At 35.7% G+C, this 19,582-nt stretch overlaps 1 protein-coding gene across 7 annotated transcripts in view; it reads left to right on the top strand.

Annotated features, from left to right (window-relative positions):
- RPS6KA3 (ribosomal protein S6 kinase A3) overlaps positions 1-19,582 on the top strand; it is a gene marked incomplete at its 5' end in the record, with an annotated part of 118,076 nt that overhangs the window by 33,706 nt on the left and 64,788 nt on the right. The window lies entirely within an intron of this gene.

Here is a 19,582-nt window from a genome sequence, read left to right as displayed (position 1 = left end):
TTCTGGCTGAACAGCGCTCCCCCTGTGGGAGTGCACTGACCACCAGGGGGCAGCTCCTGCATTGAGCATCTGCCCCCTGGTGGTCAGTGCGTGTCATAGTGACCGGTTGTTCTGCTGTTCAGTCTATTTGCATATTAGCCTTTTATTATGTAAGATTCTTTTGGAAGGCAAACCTTCAAATATTTTATTCTCTTTAGCCTAAAATCAAAGCAGTTTTCCATTGCAATATTATATGGCTCATTCTTTCCCTCAAAGTACTCACAGCATTAGAAACACCTGTGGAAGAAACTGTATTCTAGAGATCAGGTAAAAAGGTATAGAACTAAGATATTACCAGCAGTGTGGGTGAACTGCTGGTAATATCTTAGTTGAGCAGACCATTCCAGATTATAGGAATTAGGTTTAAGTATAACATAAAAGCCTAATATTTAATATTTCTTTAATGGCATTAAGTCCAAAAGATTGTCAAAATATGTTAGCTTTATACTTTTAAATTATATTTGCCTTTAATGTACAATTTAAATTTTTATTTTGTCAGTTACTGATAATTTAAATAGTGAAAATTGAGATGTCATATTATCTATTTGATGCATAACAAATTATCCCAAATTTAATAGCTTGAAACAACATGCACTTATTATCTCACAGTTTCTGTGGGCCAGGAATCTGTGTACAGCTTAACTGGGTTCTTTGGGTCAGAGTCTCACAGACTGCAGTCAAGCAGTTGGCCAGGGCTAGAATCTCATCTGAAACTTAATGTGGAGAAGGATCTACTTCCAAGTTGACATGTTTGTTGGCCCAGATTCCTGGCCTATAGAAACTATGAGGTAATAATTGTATGTGTGGAATTTGTCAACTGGTAGGCTTTCTAGTAGGTTGAACGGCTCCTTTTCCATGGTTAGAATGCATGGTGTAATGATTAGCCAGTTTTGACCACGACAAGATCATAGGATGGATGGAGGATAACAAGAGAGAAGAAACCTGCGTCTTTAATGACCTAATAATCTAGCAACACCTCTTCTCTCTAACCTATTCTGTTACCTATGGAGTGCTCCATGAGAGGAAAATAGGCACTTATCCTGTTTGAGTCATTGCATTTGGACGTCTTTTTGTTACAGCAGCTTAGTCTGTAACTACAGCTAATCGTTCATTAACCAAGTAGTTAATGAATGTCTAATTGGGTGCCAAGAACTCTATTAGGTTGCTGGAGACACAAAAGCATATAAGGGAAACTTTTAGTTTTAAAATGGAAAGATAAAGCTGCTTTAGTCCTCTTCTCTGAGAAATTATCACCCAAAACAATAAGAATAAGAGACAGAAATGTGGTCTTTGAAATTAAGAGACTTCTGTAATTGAATCAAGATATGTAATTATGAAAAGAAGATAAAAGAGTCCTAACAAGAGGAAGTTATAGGACCTAAATACTTTTAGAGGAGTATATCAGCAGGAAGCAAGCCTTATTCAGGGACCCCAAGCTCCAGATGAGCTTAAGAATGATGTTACCAGGTACTATGGAAAGTGAAGATATAGCACGCAGCTGAAAACAGAGATTGGTTGAATGTCTATATAAAGAGCTTATACTCTCTCCTCTCCCCGGAAAAGACAAAAGGGGATTTCATAGGGAAAAAATGAACCAGAGAGACTCCAGACTTGGAAAACCCCAGGCATAGTAGGAAGTGGGGTGAGCCACTGGGCTGGAAATAGGGAGATCAAGTAAAAGTCTACTAAGCTGCCCCTCATATTATCCCTTGAACATGTCCCCTGGTTTCTGTTTGCAGTGGAGCCATTCTATTTGGCTGCATTCTCCCCTTCTTTGCACCTCCTCTCTTCCTCTCTTCCCTTTATTCTTTGCCCTGCAATCTGACTCCTTCCCATATCCTAGATCCACTTCTCTTCTATCTTTGTAATTTTAATTCTGTTTTCCTTCTGACTTTTTAAAGGTATGATCCTTTCTTGTCTTTAAGCACCTGAAATAAAAACTTTTATTTCCTCCACATATCTTATAAAATGTAAGAAAATTTGTCATTCAATTGGTTTATATTAGAATATAATGGATAGTCATCACCTTTCCCCATCTCCCTCCCCCAGGAATATTTGCATATTAATTCATATTTATGTCTAATTAGTTGAATTTCTCAAGCTCTAGCCATGTCTTGTTCTTTCCCTGCTGGAGAGTTTGTTATTTTTATCTTTTATTTTGGTGGGGCTGTGGAGAGAGACTATCTAGCAGAAGGTAGAGTGCTGTATAGCACCTCAAGCGAAGATACCTTCCCGGACTCCAGAATTTTTCATCCTTTATTAGCTGGCCAGAGGACTCCATGCTCTGCATGATCCATGCTAAAGAAATAGGGAGTCTTGACTGTTTAGGTCTCCATAGTCATCTAAAAATCATTAAAGCAGTTTCTTGCTTAGTGAGAAATAATTCTCTTAATGGTTCTTATAGTACCAGGTGAAGATTCTTCTGGGGCTTGAGAGTTAAAGGAGATAAATAAATAGTTAGCACAAAGTAAGAACCCAGCGAGTGTTACTTTTCCTGCCCTCTTCCTTCCAGTGGCTGAGCCTGCTCTCTCAGACTATCACCCAGGATAAAGTAGAGCCCTTAGGAACTAGGGTGGTATCTAGGGATTTTGTGGCTGACAGTAGGCCTGGCTTCAGACAAAATTGTGAAATGATTGGACTTTCTCTTAATTTGGTCCTTTGATCCTTCTGTTCCCCTTATCATTCTTTCTAATGACCATGCATATATTAATTGTTCATAACATCAACTTTGTAAATATTATATTACTGTAGTCCTAAACACTATACATATCAACTCAGTCTTTGTAGCTCTTATATTAAGTCACACGCATGATTGTCAAGGGTTGGAGAAAGCTTGTTAAAAGTAGTAGTGATAAAAATGGTTTAAAAAGGTAAAGTGAAGATAGATTAGAGAATACTTTAAATGCCAGATTAAGGAGCAGCACCCCTCTAAAGGACACAGGCAGGAACACACCAGCAGTACCCTGTTCAAGTCCTTTGAAGTCATGATGGGTCTTTAGCAGTAGTTTCTCCCAACTTCCATGCATGCCGTTACTCCAGCTACTGTTTATACAATACAGTTACCCTAAGGCTACAGTGATGTACATGATGGCCTTCACAAGATCCAGGGAATTTCACCAGTTCCCAGTTGTCCACTGGTTTCCTCCATGTCCTTGAAGGGTTCCCTCAAGCTGCCTTAAAACTTGCATTTGAAAATCCAAAATAATACTCCTAACCATGAGTCCAGTATGTACTTGCATACCTCTTGCAGTCATCATGACTCCAACACAAAATAAACTACAGAAAGCAAGCCCTAGCAGAGTTGACAATAGACAGTAAAGTACCCCCTCAACATAGGAAGTACAATAGTGCACTCATTGGCAGGGGACATTTGTGGGGTGGTACATTAATGGCACTTATTGACTAATTATGTACAGCAGTGATTTTCAACCTTTTTCATCTTATGGCACACATAGACTAATTCCTATAATTCTGCAGCATGCCACAAAATATATTTTCTGCTCATGAGACAAAAAAGGTACAATTTTGATTCATTCACACTGGACTGCTATTATTGTGTTGGCAGTTGTCATTTTTTTATTTGACAATCTAATGGAAAAGAGGTCAGTACCCCTGACTAAATAGTCAGGTATTGTATGTGTTAAAAATTCTTGCAGCATACAAGTGTACCTCTTGCAGCACACCAGTTGAAAATCACTAGTATAAAGTATTGTCTGTTGTTCTAATTCTCATTGGCTGAGAGCATATTTTAACACTTAGAGCATGGGGACAAATATACTCTAGTTGAATTAAGTATATGCCACTAAGGAAAATATTTCTGATATAAGTAGCATTATAATTAGCACTGTAGAGTAGCATTAAATGGAGTATGTGTATAATAGGCAGAATTTCCAAGCGTGCAAGGTTTCCTTTTGCTACATATTTGGCTATCTTTCAGGGCTATTATTTCACTTCCTAGTGTCCCTTTCCTTCATACCTAGGAGCTTTTTAAAAAATCCCCCCTTTTTTATCATGGCTTGCCTAATTCATATGGTGCCTCTGATACAAAATTGCTTCTCTTCTGCTCTAGTCTATTTATCACAATGTCCCCCCCCCCTTTTTTTTCAGTACGAGTGATCTAATCCATATTGGAAAGGGAGCAAACTGATTTGATTAAGTTTTGTGCCAGTATGAATGTTTTATTGAGTCAACCTGAAATACTGGCATATTGAAAGTTATAACCCCTTTACCTAAACGAGTCTTCTCATTTAAACCATTTTATACAGACATGACTTAGTAAAAAGAACACCAGGCTAAGCAGAAAAAAAAAATGTCTGGATAGGGAAATGAGAAATGCCATCTAGGGTGTATTGCTGCTTCCTGCAAGATTTCACCTGGGATGTTGGTGCTGTTGCCCCCTTATCCTCTCTTTATGCTCATAGCGAGATTTCCCTTGAGACAGGGCCTTAGAAGCAACCTCTCTCAGTGGTGTCAGAAGCCACTGCCAGTTGATTCAAGTTGATGATCACAAAATGTTTTTCCCATCTCTGATTTAAAACCTTAGAACCTTATCATTTTTTTTGCATTATCTACTGATGGCTGTGTGCTAGAGTATTTCTCCTGTACTTAAATGTATGTCCTTTAGTGTCTGAAAAATTAAATGATCCATACCAAAAAAAAAATGTATCCTAAGGAATTTGTTAATAACATGTTAGTTTTAAGTTTTTATCATAGGGTTTAGTTTTTCTCCAGAAGGGCTCAGCTGTCATGGAGCCATGAAGATGGTTGATAATTGGGTTTGACAAATGTATGGTGTAGAACAATGTTCAGAAATTTGGCTGTGGACCCTCTACTGACCTGTCTTGCTTCAGGGTCTTATCAAAAAATTTAGTAGCTGCTGATTTCTGACCTAATTTAGCCACTGGCCATACATATATACACGCTCTTTTCCCAGATAAAAGTATGTGGTTATACTACCACCAACACAGTCATTCCCACTTCCAAACTGTGTGAACTTGGGTAGCAGGCTCCTTAACTTCTATCTAAGCTTCAGTTTCTTCATCTGTAGTGTGGATAATAGTACTTACCTAATTGTAGTGAGAATTAACTGAAATAATTTCATGTAAAGCATGGTGCTTAGAACATAGTATCTTAAATGATATTGTTAGAATTATACTCGAAAGAATATATTAATAAATGAGAATTCAAATAAAGGAACTAACGATTCAGTGAAAGTAGCTAGAGAAAGAATTACAAAGCAAACCTATAAAAAGCAAGAGGAAGGAATTCAATATAAATTCCAAAATCAGTGAATTAGAAAACAGGAAAAAACACACAAATGCACAGCATTAGGAGAGCAAAACAGGATATAATCACAGATAGGAAGGAGATTAAAACATCACAACAACTAAAATATTTACAGATGAAATAATATAATGTTAGGGATTTGCTTCAAAATAATTAAGTATGGGAGTGGGGGGAAGTATGAAGTAGGATTGGACATAAGTTTTTCTTTGTTAAAAGCTAAGTGCTGGGTACAAAAGAGTTTGTTTTACCATTCTGTCTATTCTTAGATATGTTTGAAATTTTCCTTAACTTTAATTTAAAATAGAATACTAAGTATGACTCTATGCTAATATGAAAGTCTTGCTGAAATATGTGGTTTTATAGGAAAAGCTAAATATCATTTAGGAAGGGATAGAAAAACTGAGGTTACCAATAGCATGAGAGAAATTTAAGTTATTAAAGAATGAGCCCGCTCTCCACAACTACAGAGCCAGGCCTCAATGTTTTGGTAGGAGAAATCTTTCAAACTTTTAAGAAATAGATTATTCCTGTTGTCTTTAAATTGTCTCAAATCATAGAGAAAATTTTATTTGCCTTCTAGTTTGTTTTATAAAGTTAGCATAGGTCTAAAAATGAAAGTTGACACAGAAAAGAAAACTGCTAATTTATGAATATAGATATAAAAATTACAAATCAAATACAGACCTATATTAAAACAATGGATTTTCCCAGAAATACAAATGTATTAGGACATCTCTAGATCTGTTATGAAATCAGTAGATCAAAGGAGAAACACTGACCATATTAATCTTACCTAATAAAAGAGAAACATGCAAATTAACCATCACTCTGCTACGCCCACAGCCAATCAGAGTGAGTATGCAAATTAACCCAACAAAGATGGAGGTTAATTTGCATATGCAGGCGTGGAGTGGAGCGGAGTGAAGCCTGCTATGAGGGGAAAGGGGGCAGCGGAGGGAGCTACTGTAGTGGTGCTTCAGACAGAAGCGAGGACTTGCGGCTCCAGGCGGGCCCGGGAGCGAGGAGGTGCCAGCTCCCGGGCGGCCACGGAGCGGGGACTTGCCAGCTCCAGGGTGGCTGGGAGTGAAGCCAGGGAAAGGAAGGCCTTTTCTTGCACGAATATCGTGCAACGGGCCTCTAGTAGATAATAAAAGACATTTTGCAAAAATTGCATATTCATTCCTCTTTTAGTAAAAAGGAAATAGTCTGACTTTAAGATGATAAAACATGTCTAAAATCAAATATTGACAGCATATTTCAGTGATTTAGCCAGTATATTCCCAAGGTAGTATGAGACTATGAGAAATTTGGGCTTTGTTCTGTGATGCAAGGCCACTGCAGAATTCGAGGTAGGAGCACAACCTGGTCTGATTTCTGTTTTAAGATGATTCTGGCTGCTGTGAAGAGAAGGGATTGCACAGGGAAATTGGAAAGCAGGAAAACCAGTTAGATGGCACTAGATGATGAGGATTTGTACTGAGAGTAGCAGAGGAACTAGAAATAGATTTGAGGTTAATTTCAAAGATAAAATAAGTAAAATTTGTTGTCTGATCAAATATGAAAGGAAGGAAATTAGATAAAGGAAAGAGTCAAAAAGAACTTAAGATTTTTTAGATTGGTAATGTTGCCATTGCCTAAAATTGGGAAGATTAGCTTCTCATTACACTTGAAATAAAATCCTAATTCAAACTTTTTGATAATCTATAAGGCCTTAATATGGTCCCATCCTACCTCCCCGTCTCGTTCTCTTTCTGTGGTGTTCACATTCTAGTCACTGAGGTCTTTTGCATCTGCAGCTTTTTCTGTTTGAGGGCTCTAGACCAAACTTTGTCAGGAAACTTTGTCTAGAAACTAGACAGTAAATATTTTACTGGCTTTGTAGGCCATATGGTCTCTGTAGCAACTATTCAAGTCAGCGGTAGGGCAAAAACAGCAGGAGCTCATGTGTAAACAGAGATGGGTATGACCAGGTTTGGTCTCTTCCTGGCTAGGCCTGGCTGTCAGTTTGCCCCTACTTGAGATCTTGGTGTGATTCCCTCATTTTTTAGGTTCTTCCTACAGGACGACTTGGCAAATAAGTTAGGATAAAAAAAATCTTAATGCTGCAAACTCTGCTTGTTAGAAATGCAACTTCACTTTTAGAAATTATTTCTAAATGCTTGTCAATGTGCACAAAGGATGGGGACATCCCAGTGTATAGAAGATCAAATACCCAACCACAGGGGATTTGTATAGTAGAATCCTCTGCAGTCATGAATAATGCATTGAAGGTTATTTAATAATAGAGAACAGGGATCAGCAAAGTAAACCTAAAACCTGTCACCTGTCTTTATAAATGAAGTTTTATTGGAACACAGCCTCACCCATTCCTTTTACCACTGCAGTGGCAGAGTTGACAGAGACCATATGGCCTGCAAAGCTGAAAACATTTACTGTCTGGCCCTTTACAGAAAAAGAAGTGATAATATATGTAGTATGGTCTAAATGTGTGCATGTGTGTATACAGAAAAAGACTGGGAAAAATGCACCAAAATAGTGATTTTTATTTTCTTGTTTTTTCTCCTTTTGTGTATCTTTATTTTTTAAGTTTTTATAATAGACATGCATAATTTTTGTAATAAAAGTTACTCTTTAAATAATAAGGTAGAGGAAACCAGTAAGATTTACAAAGGAAGAAAAAACTAGCTGAAATTTTTATTATAATAAGTTAAATGTAAAAGAAAGTTGAGTTAGAGGCAGGAAAAGAATGAAAAATAATATCTAGTTTCATGCACACAACCCTACAGGTAATATCCATTTCAGAGTTCAGCATATGATACTTATTCAGGCATCCATTATTTGAGTTCCTACTATGTGCTATTTGCTATGGGGATACAAAAATAAGTATGATGCCTTTTCTGAAGATTAATCTGATAGGGGCAATAGGATGTGCTTAAATAGTAATAAATGCCTTAAGCAATGTACCAAAGGGCTTTAAGAGCTTTCATTCTTGTTAGGTGATAGTTAACACCCAAATAAAGCAGTTGCTCAGTCTTGAGTTGTAACAGGATTGTAAGGGATTCCAATCATGTGAGCTAATCTTTTAACTTTGTTTATGGTGCCTTTTGTTCTTTGGGGTTTTTTTTAACCTTTATTGTTCAGAGTATTACAAATGTCCTCCTTTTTCCCTCCATTCCCCCCTCCACCTGGTTCCTGCCCTACCCCTGGTTCACCACCCTATTGTCTGTGTCCATGGGTAATGCATATATGCATATAAGTTATTTGATTAATCTCTTCCCAGCCTCCCTCCCCATTTCCCTCTGAGATTCCTCAGTCTGTTTCATGTTTCCATGCCTCTGGTTCTATTTTACTCATCAGTTTATTTTGTTCATTAGATTTATTGTTCATTTATTTTAATTTTTAGATTCAATTGTTGATAGATAAGCATTTATTGCCATTTTATTGTTCATATTTTTTATCTTTTATTTCTTCTTCTTCTTCTTCTTCTTCTTCTTCTTCTTCTTCTTCTTCTTCTTCAAGAAGACCCTTTTTAATATTTCATGTAATACTGGTTTAGTGGTGATGAACTCCTTTAGCTTTTCCTTGTCTGGGAAGCTCTTTATCTGACCTTCCATTATGAATGATAGCTTTGCTGGGTAGAGTAATCTTGGTTGTAGGTCTTTGCTTTTCATATGGTGCCTTTTGATGTAGAGAAGTTTTTTTTAGTTTTAAATCAAATCTATATCAATATTTTCCTTTATGGCTTCTGTATTTTCCAAATAGGTAGCCAAATGTCCGAACTTTATCCTCAGATATAGTGTCATATTTATTCTTTTTTGTCACTGTTTATCTTTCATTTTATTTTTTCCTATATGTCACCTTTATTTTTTAGAGTTGTTTTAAGTTCACAATAAAAGTAGCCCTCTCTCAGTGGTTAAAAACAATGAAAAATAGAAGTCTCTGTTCTCCTTATAATGTCTATAAATGTCTACTCACACCCAATCTTCTTGGTGAATATACAGCATTTAATTTATTGTTTCCATCACATTTATCCCCTCTGTGCCCTCTTCCACCTCCACCCCTGACCGCCCCCAAATCACTGCACTATTGTCCATGTTCATGAGTTCTTTTTTTTGCTCAACTCCTCCACCCCGAAAACCACCACCACAGCTGTCTGCCAGCTCTCTATCTATGAGTCTCTCTCTATTTAATATGCCACATTTTTGTATTTTGGTTATCTCTGTAGATTGTCCTTTCATTATGCAATAACAGAAACTTCCTTCTTTTTAGTAACAAGTTGTAGCTCTATTAATTTATGTCAGTGGATGAGTACCATCATTTACTGTCTTGTTTGTTACTTTTGTTTTCCTATGATTTAGTGAGTGACTTGACAAAATATAATATTTAACTTCACATGATCATTTAACCAAAGAGTTATTATTTTTGAAAATAAGGCAGTGAGCCATGGCCCATATGGTTCAATTGGTTGGAGCATCATCCTGTACCTCAAAAGGTCATGGGTTTGATCCCGGTCCGGGCACATCCCTAGGTCTCGGGTTTGGTCCCAGTTGGGGCACATATGACAGACAACCAATGTCTCCCTCTTTCCATCTCCCTCTTCCTCTATTTAAAATCAATAAATGTTAAAAAAAAAAAAAAAAACCAAGGCAGTGAGTGAAATCTATTTTTTCTAAAGTATGATATAGCAGCACTACGCTGTTTTAATTAAGGTGTCATTTCAATTCAGGGAGACTTATTTCAGATTTTGGTATCTGAAATATTGCTTCATTTTAAAAAGCACAATGCACAGCCAAATTTAACTAGTTAACCTGAGCATCAGGAGTCATTAAAGTCAATTTAGATTAATCCTTTAAATTCCAAAAAGGTTATGTGGTTGCTTCGGTTCTTACTTGAATAAAGTTGATGACTAATCCATACAGAGGCACTTCTGTTTTGTTTTGTACATCTTAATCTGTTGTACAGTAACCATGATGTTTGCTTCTTCTTGACATTTCTAGCCATACTGCCCTTTTGCAGCATTGTAAGGAGCCTTAAGTAATTCCTTTTGGAAAATGGGAGGGTTTTTGTTCTGATGGAAAACTTTCTGAATGCTAAGAAATTTAGGTATGCATTTTTAATCAAGAGAGTGTACAATTTCTCAGGCAGAATTCGAAGTTTTATTTTGGATATTTATTTGGGTCCCAGTTGATTCTAATGTATTTAGTTACATAGGATAATTTTTTTTTACTTGAGCAAAATTTTTTATTCTTCATCTTACATTAGGTCATTTATAGAACATTTAGAAAATTTGATATAGCAGGAACATTTATAGAACATTGCCATAAAAATTTGATAGAGCAGGAAGGGAGCCCCTGGCCTTTCATGTGGTACCTGTAGCACTAAGCTCCCATTGTAATATAGCTCTATCATCAAATATGTGTCTACCTCGACTATAGTTTCTTCACCAGAGAGCCAGTTCATTGTTCTTGGGTTTTTTAGAAGCCCTTCAGGTTTTGAAAATTCAGTGATTTTATTAAATTTGTATTGGCAATGTAGATTAATGTTTGAGGGTTTTGTTGGTTACACATAGATTAAATATTTGATAAGTACTACATTTTCTCAAAGCTCTCCATGCTTCTGTCCTTTGGTTTTGTTTAAATGCTGCTATCTTTATACTGTTCTGAATATTGGTATACTTTAAAAATATTTTCCAAAGCAAAAATACCTTAGATGAACTTCTAAAAGCTATTAGAGGATGCGGTAAAACATTGTCTGGTAGCTTCACCCCTCCTTTTCCAGGTTGGCTTCTTTAGTAAGTGTTCTGTTTGCTCAGTAATAACCTAGGGAGTTGGACTTTTTAATTTCGTTTTTATCAACTAGGAATGTGAGTTTTAGCTATGGGCCTTGAAATATTTAACCTGGTTGATAATTGATGTTCATAACCAATGTAAAGTTAAATGTAATTTACTTGCACTTAAGACAGGAAGAATTTGTCCTTACATCACAATCAAAACGTTTTTTTTGCATGTGGTCATTTTCTTCCCATAGTTATGAAACTCTTCCTCAATGACAGGGAACACCCAAGACCTATCTATATATAACCTTAAAATAGTCTTGAGACTATCCTTTGGATTGTGTGTATGCACGTTACAAAGGGTTAAATTTCACATATACATTAAAGACATTATTTTAATAGTGCTGACTAGTTTCAGTTGCTTTTAGAGTCATATACTTAAGAAATACTGGCATTTCTCAGGATTCAGAAATAAAATAATGTTCATTTCACTGGCTGTGAAAATTCACTGGATTGCTGGGAACCAGGAGTAAAAAACTTTTCAACAGGATTTTGCTATCAGCAAATCTGTTTTGGTTTCCTGTTCTGGCCTCTCTACCTATCAGCTATTAGTGCCCTTGCCATTTGTTTCTCCTTTCTTTTACCACAGGAAAATTGTCAGGCCTCTTTTTCTGGCATTTCAGGACCCGCCTGACAGGAAATTTTCTAATTGCCGGAACAGCTAGTAGGAGAAAACTTTGCAGGGGCTTGGCCTTCCCTTTCTAACTTAAGTTTATGGTCAGAAATTCTTGTATCACCATCATGGTTTCATAGCCATGTTTAAATTTTTGTCTTTTCGTGTTCGCTCTATACAGGTAAGCTTTATTTATTCAACTTCACTAAAGACTAAAATGTTTTAATTGGTGCTAAGTATAATTATACTAATTAAACAGTTACTTTATATGTTCTTTTAAGAAGCTTTTCAAAATTCAAAACCAGTTTTTATAGAACTTTTAAAGGGTTATATTTCTGTTTATTAAAAGTAAGCCATTTGTGAGTTTTATACATTTTAAATCTGTATGTTTTGTAAACTTATTTTTACATTGGCCTTTTAGAGTTGGAGTAACTTTTATCTTCTAATGTTTGTAATTTGGTATAGTAAAACAGTTCCCTATTTTTTTTGGTATAGTCTCTCAATATTAAATCAGGCATGAACAAAATTACGAACTTACTAATATGTAAGAGATTACTATAATATAAGCAATATTTTTGGGTAGGAGAATATATTAAACAGTCAAGAACTTAAAATCAGATTTTTGTTGAAATTGGTTCCTTTTAAAATTTGAGGGTTTTTTTTAATCAACTATGTTGAAGTAACTTTAAGCAAGTAATTTTATCTAACTTAGAATAGGCACTGTTTTCAAAGCATTACTTTGTTAAAAGGTGCTTAGTGAGTGGTAATTTGCACTATATTTAATCTAAAATCCTGCCAGATAATTTTGCTGCCAGAGAATTGTGCTATCCTGCTGCTCTGTAAAGAGAATTAATTAAATTTGTTGATTGGGATTCTCGATTGGGAGAAAACTGTGCTTTTTGTGGCAGTGATTAAGAATGTTACTCTGGAAAACCAGCAATGCTGTTTTCTCAAACATGGAAACAAGAAGCTGGCTTGGAAGAATCTTTTAAGACTTTGGCTAAATGAAAAATGCTGAGTGTATTTATCATCCATTACAAGTCAAGTAAATTGGATTTGGTCAAATTATAATCTAGAATAAATTAAAATGTGGTTTATCACCATGGCTTGGATAACCAGCTTAATTATGTGTTACAGCCAAATAATGTTTATATATCTTGATCATCTAGAAAATTAGCATATCTTTTTAAAATGAAATACTACATTATGATACTATAGATATCTGTATAGAGAGTGGTACTTTAACTTTGAATTACTTTTAAGAGGTAAATAAAGTGTACATTTTTCATTTGTAAGGTCTTTATGTTAAGCCAAAAAAATGGTTACATATCCATGGTTAGAAAATATTTATTGGCTTTTACCAAGGACTGTTTAAATATTTTACTTCAAATTTCAACAATATTTTGACATTCAAAACAATTTAGAAAATACAAATGCCTTAAGAACACACTTCCTGACTCAAGGGAGGGGAGGAAAAAGGAAATTCTGTATACAAGGCAGGGCATAATGCCAAATGTTGAATCATTCTTTAAAATCAATTAATATCACCCACTTTGTTTTCTTAATATTAGCATGTTCCACCATTAGATTTTCTATAACTCAAATAGCATTGATTTATTTCTTTTCTGTAATCTTTTTTACATTTTAAGAACAAAATTGTTTTTTTTTCCCTCTCAACATGAAAAAAAAATTAAGTTAATTGTTTTTCCATTAAAGGGTGGACTTTAAACATAATTTTAGAGGGAACTTACAGACCTTTTATTGGTCCTAGGAAACAAACGAGGTGGCTTTCTGTGTGACTAGAAGAACACCGAAAGATTTGCCTGTCCATGAATTTTCTTCTGCCATTTTTCTGTGATGTCTAAAATGACATTCTTCACAGAATTCCTAAAATTATTTTTAACTGAATTGACTATCTGTCAGGAGCCATGTCTCAGCAGGTATCTATCCAGTAATAAATCTTTGAAACCCTTGGTAAATTTCTAAAGGGCAGATACTCTTCTTCATTTTAGTATTTCTAACAGCTAGCATAGTACCTGGACTGTAATCTGAATTGCCTTCTAACAAAAAGGAATGGGCCTAAGATAATGTCATAGATCAGAAACATTTTCATTGGGACCAGGCAATCAAAAAGAAGCAAAAGTATGAGAGCCACTTGAGCCTTAATCCCCTCAGACCTGTTCTTCTTGTCCTCTCCTTCATGTGCTCTCTGTTCCAGAGACACTTCTCTCCATGTGTGTTCCCACACTGGCCCTTGCACCGTCTTGTCCCTTTGCCTGAAATGTTCTTTCCCCAGGTGGTTGACTCCCTCACCCCCTTCAAGTCTTTGCTCCAATAGTACCTGTTCAATGAAGCCTGCCCTGGTGCCTTTATTTAAAATTACAACCCCTCCTTACCATCCTTGCACTTCTGGTCCCTGTTATCCAACATAATATATTTTTTTCTATCGTATGTATCATGTTCTAACATCAATAATGATAATTTATGATGATGATATTTCTCCCACAAATGGCAGAGATTTTAGGTGTTGTTTTTTTTTTTCATTTATTGTATAGCTCAGGCACCTAGAAGAATGTCTGGCATGTATTAGGTACTCAATGAATAAATATTTAAATGGGTGGATTCTAATACATAGATTGAGGATGTTGAACACAGTCTCTGAGTGGCAAATGTTGAAAGTGATGGGAGTACAGACAAGTGATACATGTTTATGATATAAACCAGCTGCTAGCCTGACAATATTGCCTACAGTTAGACTTTTACTTATCAAATAAACACACTTTTTAAATATAAAAGTATGTAATTTATTATAATTTTTAAATACATAAAATAACTTTTTATGGTAATGAATGGGCAGGCATACATGTATCATTTATTTGAATTTTTTAATTTATTGGGGTGACATTGGTCAACATGTATCACTTAAAATATAGTTGTGCTAGAGAATGTAAAAATATGTGAGCCTTACAGAGTAATTATAATGGATATAACTTAATATCTTTGCTCAATTTCATTGACAAAATTCTTTTTCATAAAAGTATAGTGGTTTCACTGAGTACTTACAGGCAAAAACACAATTTTACAAACTGTCAGACTGTAGTTCTGTATTTTCATGTGACAGGTTTATGTCAGTAACAGGTAATTTAGTAAGATAAGTTTGTCATATGCAAATGTCAGTCTGCCCTTGGGTTATCAATACCTTCAGAAATTGGATATTTCTTTCTGCATCCATGTCCTTGGATTATAGGTATGAGCTAGTGGAACATCACATTGTTGCTTTTCTGCCTGTTGTGCAAGATTGCCCAAGCATTAGTAATATGTCCTAGTTGAACCTCAGATTCATTTCTAAAATACTTATGGTTTGAAAAAAAGTAAATATAAAATAAAATACTTATGGTTCCATAACTTGGAAAATCAGTGACATTAAGCACAATCTGGTCATCAAGATACCAACCAAGGATATTTTGCCTATTATGCTACTTTTACTTCATATATACATAAAAGTAGATAGAATATAGTTTGCTGATGTGCTTAGTAAAAATTGAACTTGGAAGGAACAGAAAAATGTATTGAGGATAAAACAGTGACACGTTTGTACTCTCTGAGCCCCAATTTAGAAAAGAATTTTTAAGATTCCAGTTTGTATCCTCAAAGAGATTTGGAATGATTGCATTCACTTGAGGGCAGAGGGGGGGGGATGGTAGGAAGTGGAGGAAGGTGCTATTTAAAAAAAAAGAAACATTAAGGAAAGGAGTACTTGAAAATTTATTTAAAGATAATATTTGCCAGAATAAAAAGTTCAGTATAAGGGTAAGAAAATAAAATCTCAGAAAAATAGAGACAGATAATAGGAGAAAAAAGATAAGTGACATAAAAGGTTCAATTCCAAACATACAATTTCCAACTAATAAAGGGGCTGCAAAAAGGGAAACCCTGGATAGTAGGAAATTATCAAAGAAATGTTAGAGTTCCCTAGAGGTAAGGAATTCAGGTCTTTAGATTATAAAAGTTCACCAAGCATCTAGCATTCTGAAGGAAAGAAGACCATATTTATCTCACTAGTGTGGCATTTCAGAAATATAAGGACAGAGAAAAATCTTAAAGTTCCTGGAAAGAACAACCAGATCACCTACCAAAATATATATATCAGGTTAGCATCACCCATCTCAGCAGCAGCCCTGGTTGCTAGAAGGCAATGGACCAATGGTGTTGACATTCTGAAGCAAGGTTGTTTTTATTCTAGAATTTGGTACCAAGCCAAACTATTTTGTGAAGACAAAATAAAGACATTTTCAGATGTTTGAGGTTCAGAAAATTTTCTTCCACGTCACCTTTCTTAGGAAGTTACAAGGGAGTAATCCAAGAAAGAGAAAGACATGCAAACTAAAAATAGTGGATTCAACCAGGAAAGAGATATCCCAAGATAATAGCTGTGCAGCAAGAGCTAGAAAACAACCCATCCTGCTGGGAGGGCATGAGAGGGCTCTCAGAAGAATGAAAAGTATGGTTAAGGGCTAAGAAAAGATTAAGAATAATGATCAAATTAACATCTCCCTCCCCACAAGAATGATTTGGGGCTGTTAGAAACAGGAAAAATAGAAAACTACAAGAAATCTATGGAAATCAAAGTTAAAGTATATCATGAATTTAAGTATTTGAAGAAGTGTTGTTATTTTTAAGTCCCCTTAGATTATTGTTCTGGAAGTCACTATTATAGGTCCATATAAAAGGAAATTTAATATACTTCCTAGCCTGTGTTTGACCAATATATTGTCATGAAAATATGGATGCTGTTGCATAAACTTTCAGTGTTTAGGATCAGGCTGTAGACTCTCTACAGTGTAGAGAGAGCATGAAGGATTTGGTTGTGGTTACAGGAGAGAATGTTGATTGTCTTAATATTACTAAAAATGTAAAAATACAGCTAGCAGCAAGGGGGGGGTGTCCCAGAGAATGATGGGCACTATTAGCTTCCTTTTACAAAGTAAAGGATTAGGATTCTATCAAAAAACGGATAGAAAAGACAAGAGGTTTATATAAAAGTAATATAATTATCAAACAGCAGGGAGGAAGATAATGGAAGGAATGGGGCATAATATAAGTTGGTCCTTCATCTTTCTTATTTTAAAATTAGTAGGCATTGTCTTAAAGTTAAATTTAAAAATAATGTAAGTGCAGAAAACTAACCTTTTTAAAAAGCTACATTTGGAAATTAGAGACTTTTTTTCATAAACTATTCTGTCACTGGTTTGTCATGTGCATGTATGTATTACTTTTGATTTAAAAAAAATAGGGAACAGAAAATAACCCAGGTTGGCAGGCTACATGTAAGGGAATGTTGGGAATAATACCAGAAGAGAAGGTTGAGGCCATATTGTAGACGGCTTCAAATGCCAAAGTGAAGCAGTGCATTTAATTAGAGAAAATTTGGAGGAGTTTTTGAGCAGTCTGGTCATATGTCTACTTTCAGAAAATGAATTTGTCAGGAGAATGAATTTTATTGGCAGTGGCAGAAAGAGGCATGTTGAGTAACCAAGCTAATTTCAGTTTTCTACAAGAAAAATGATAAAGGGTTAGACCTGGATGATATTGGAAATAGGAAAAAAATGAAAAGTCTCCTCAGTACCATGCTTGATACATTGTATGTGTTTTAGTATATATTTATTGAATGAAGGAATCAAAGGGAGACTGTTTTTAGTAACTTTTTTGACAGAAAAAAGGAAGGGTAGACATCAAAGATGAAGTCTTTCTTGAATAGTAACTGCTATTTATTTTGAGATCCATAGCCTGATCATAGCTCACACTATGAGAGTAAGACTTAATCCTGTATGCCTATGACAAAAAAAACAAAACTTTTCTATTTCAGTGATCCTTTCCTGCCTGTGTTGCATCTTTATTTGTGACAGACAATTGTAGGCATTTGCTGTGAAATATAAGATGATATCACAGCCTAATAAGTCACATCCCACTTACCCAATAAAGAAAAGTGGTAAAACATAGAGAACGTTACATAATATAGTTCTCACAGCCTCATGATTTAAGGACATAAATGGCCATTAGATTCCTGTTAGACTCTTGAACAGATCATTTTTCTTCCATAGGAAGCTAACTGGCACATGCTAGAATCCAATCCATGAACTTGGTTTCTAGACTAATCTACTAGTCTTCAAAGTGCAGAGTGACAGTACTTTGGGGTACAGAAAATAAAGAAGAAAACTTCTTTATAGTTTCATTTCCATGTATAATGTATATAATTTAATAATACAAAAAATATTAGTACATGCATATAATTTATGAGCCAATAGTATACAAATATTGGGTATATGCTAAATTGTTATTACTAATAAGGATGTGCTACCAAAAATTCAGAGACTGCTTCTCTAATCAGTTTAGCTAAGTGACCCAAGAGATACATACCAGTTACAAAGACAAGGGGAATACGTTTGTTCCTTTCACTGATCTTGGATGGGGAACCACCAAGAGCCTCTGACAGTCTCAGTGTGGTTGTAATGCTAAGAGCTTTGTTTTAGAAGTCATTAGAGGTCAGAAGATCTGGAATTGAGCCCTAAGTCTGTCAGTTACTGGCTTGTGATCTTTACTTAATCTTTTTAAACTTCAGACTGTACCGTATTCAAACCATTTTTTGCCTTTTAAAAATCTGTCAGTTTTCTAGTGGTGAATTGAGGGAGTCTGTAGAGAATTCTGAAATGTTTTTGCTTGCTCTGGGGAGTACTCCACTGTGTTATCATCACTTCTCTCTAACATTGATATGTAGTCAAAGATTTGTCATGAAGCATAAATGTGAGATAAAAGGTGAAAAAGCGCCCTAGCCGGTTTGGCTCAGTGGATAGAGTGTTAGCCTGTGGACTGAAGGGTCCTGGGTTTGATTCTGGTCAAGGGCACATGCCCGGGTTGTGGGCTCGATCCCCAGCAGGTGGCGTGCAGGGGGCAGCCAGTCCATGATTTTCTCTCATTGATGTTTCTATCTCTTTCTCTCCCCTTCTCCCTTCCTGTCTGAAATCAACATACATACATACATACATACATACATACATACATGGTGAAAAAGCATCTAATCTGGGCTTGATACATGGTAGGTACTTTTAATAAACATTTGCTGGATTTTAATCTAAATCTTAATTGCACATATACATTGGGGTTTTTGTTTTTTTTTAACGTTTTTAAACTTGCTTTCCTCTTTCCTAATGTAGCTATGAGCAGCTATCACTCTCAGGCCCTTATACATTGGTCTCATTTGGAGATAAGTGCCCAGGAAAGGGGGTCAAATCATAGAGTCAGCTGATGCTAGATTCTCCTCTAATGCCTACTGCACAGGATTGTTGTGAGAATGAAAGGAAATAATGCATGTGAAATGACAAAGGACTACACCCTATTAGGGGATTGTTTTATTATTGTTGCCAAAGTTTTGAGAGAGTCTAAAGTGATTAAGCTACCTAAGTAGTAGGACAGTCTACAAAATACAGCTTCTGATTTACAGAGTAAAATGGTGGGCCTGGATTCCTTTTTTGTCCTCTTACAGAAGCTTATTTTCTCTTCTCTCTCTCTCTCTCTCTTCATAATCCTTACCTGAGGACATTTTTCCATTGATTTTTCAGAGACAATGGAAGGGAGAGGGAAAGACAGAGAGAGGGAAACATCAGTGTGAGAGAGACATTGATTGGTTGCCTCCCACATGTGCCCCAGCCCTGGTGGAGCCTGCAACCGAGGTACGTGCCCTTGACCAGAATCAAACCAGTGACCATCAGTCCTCAGACTGATGCCCTATCCACTTAGCAAAACCAGCTAGGGAG

The sequence above is a fragment of the Plecotus auritus genome (assembly GCF_963455305.1).
Source record: "Plecotus auritus genome assembly, chromosome: X".
In the NCBI taxonomy this organism is placed as follows: domain Eukaryota; kingdom Metazoa; phylum Chordata; class Mammalia; order Chiroptera; family Vespertilionidae; genus Plecotus; species Plecotus auritus.
This window is presented reverse-complemented; position numbering and strand designations above follow the sequence as displayed.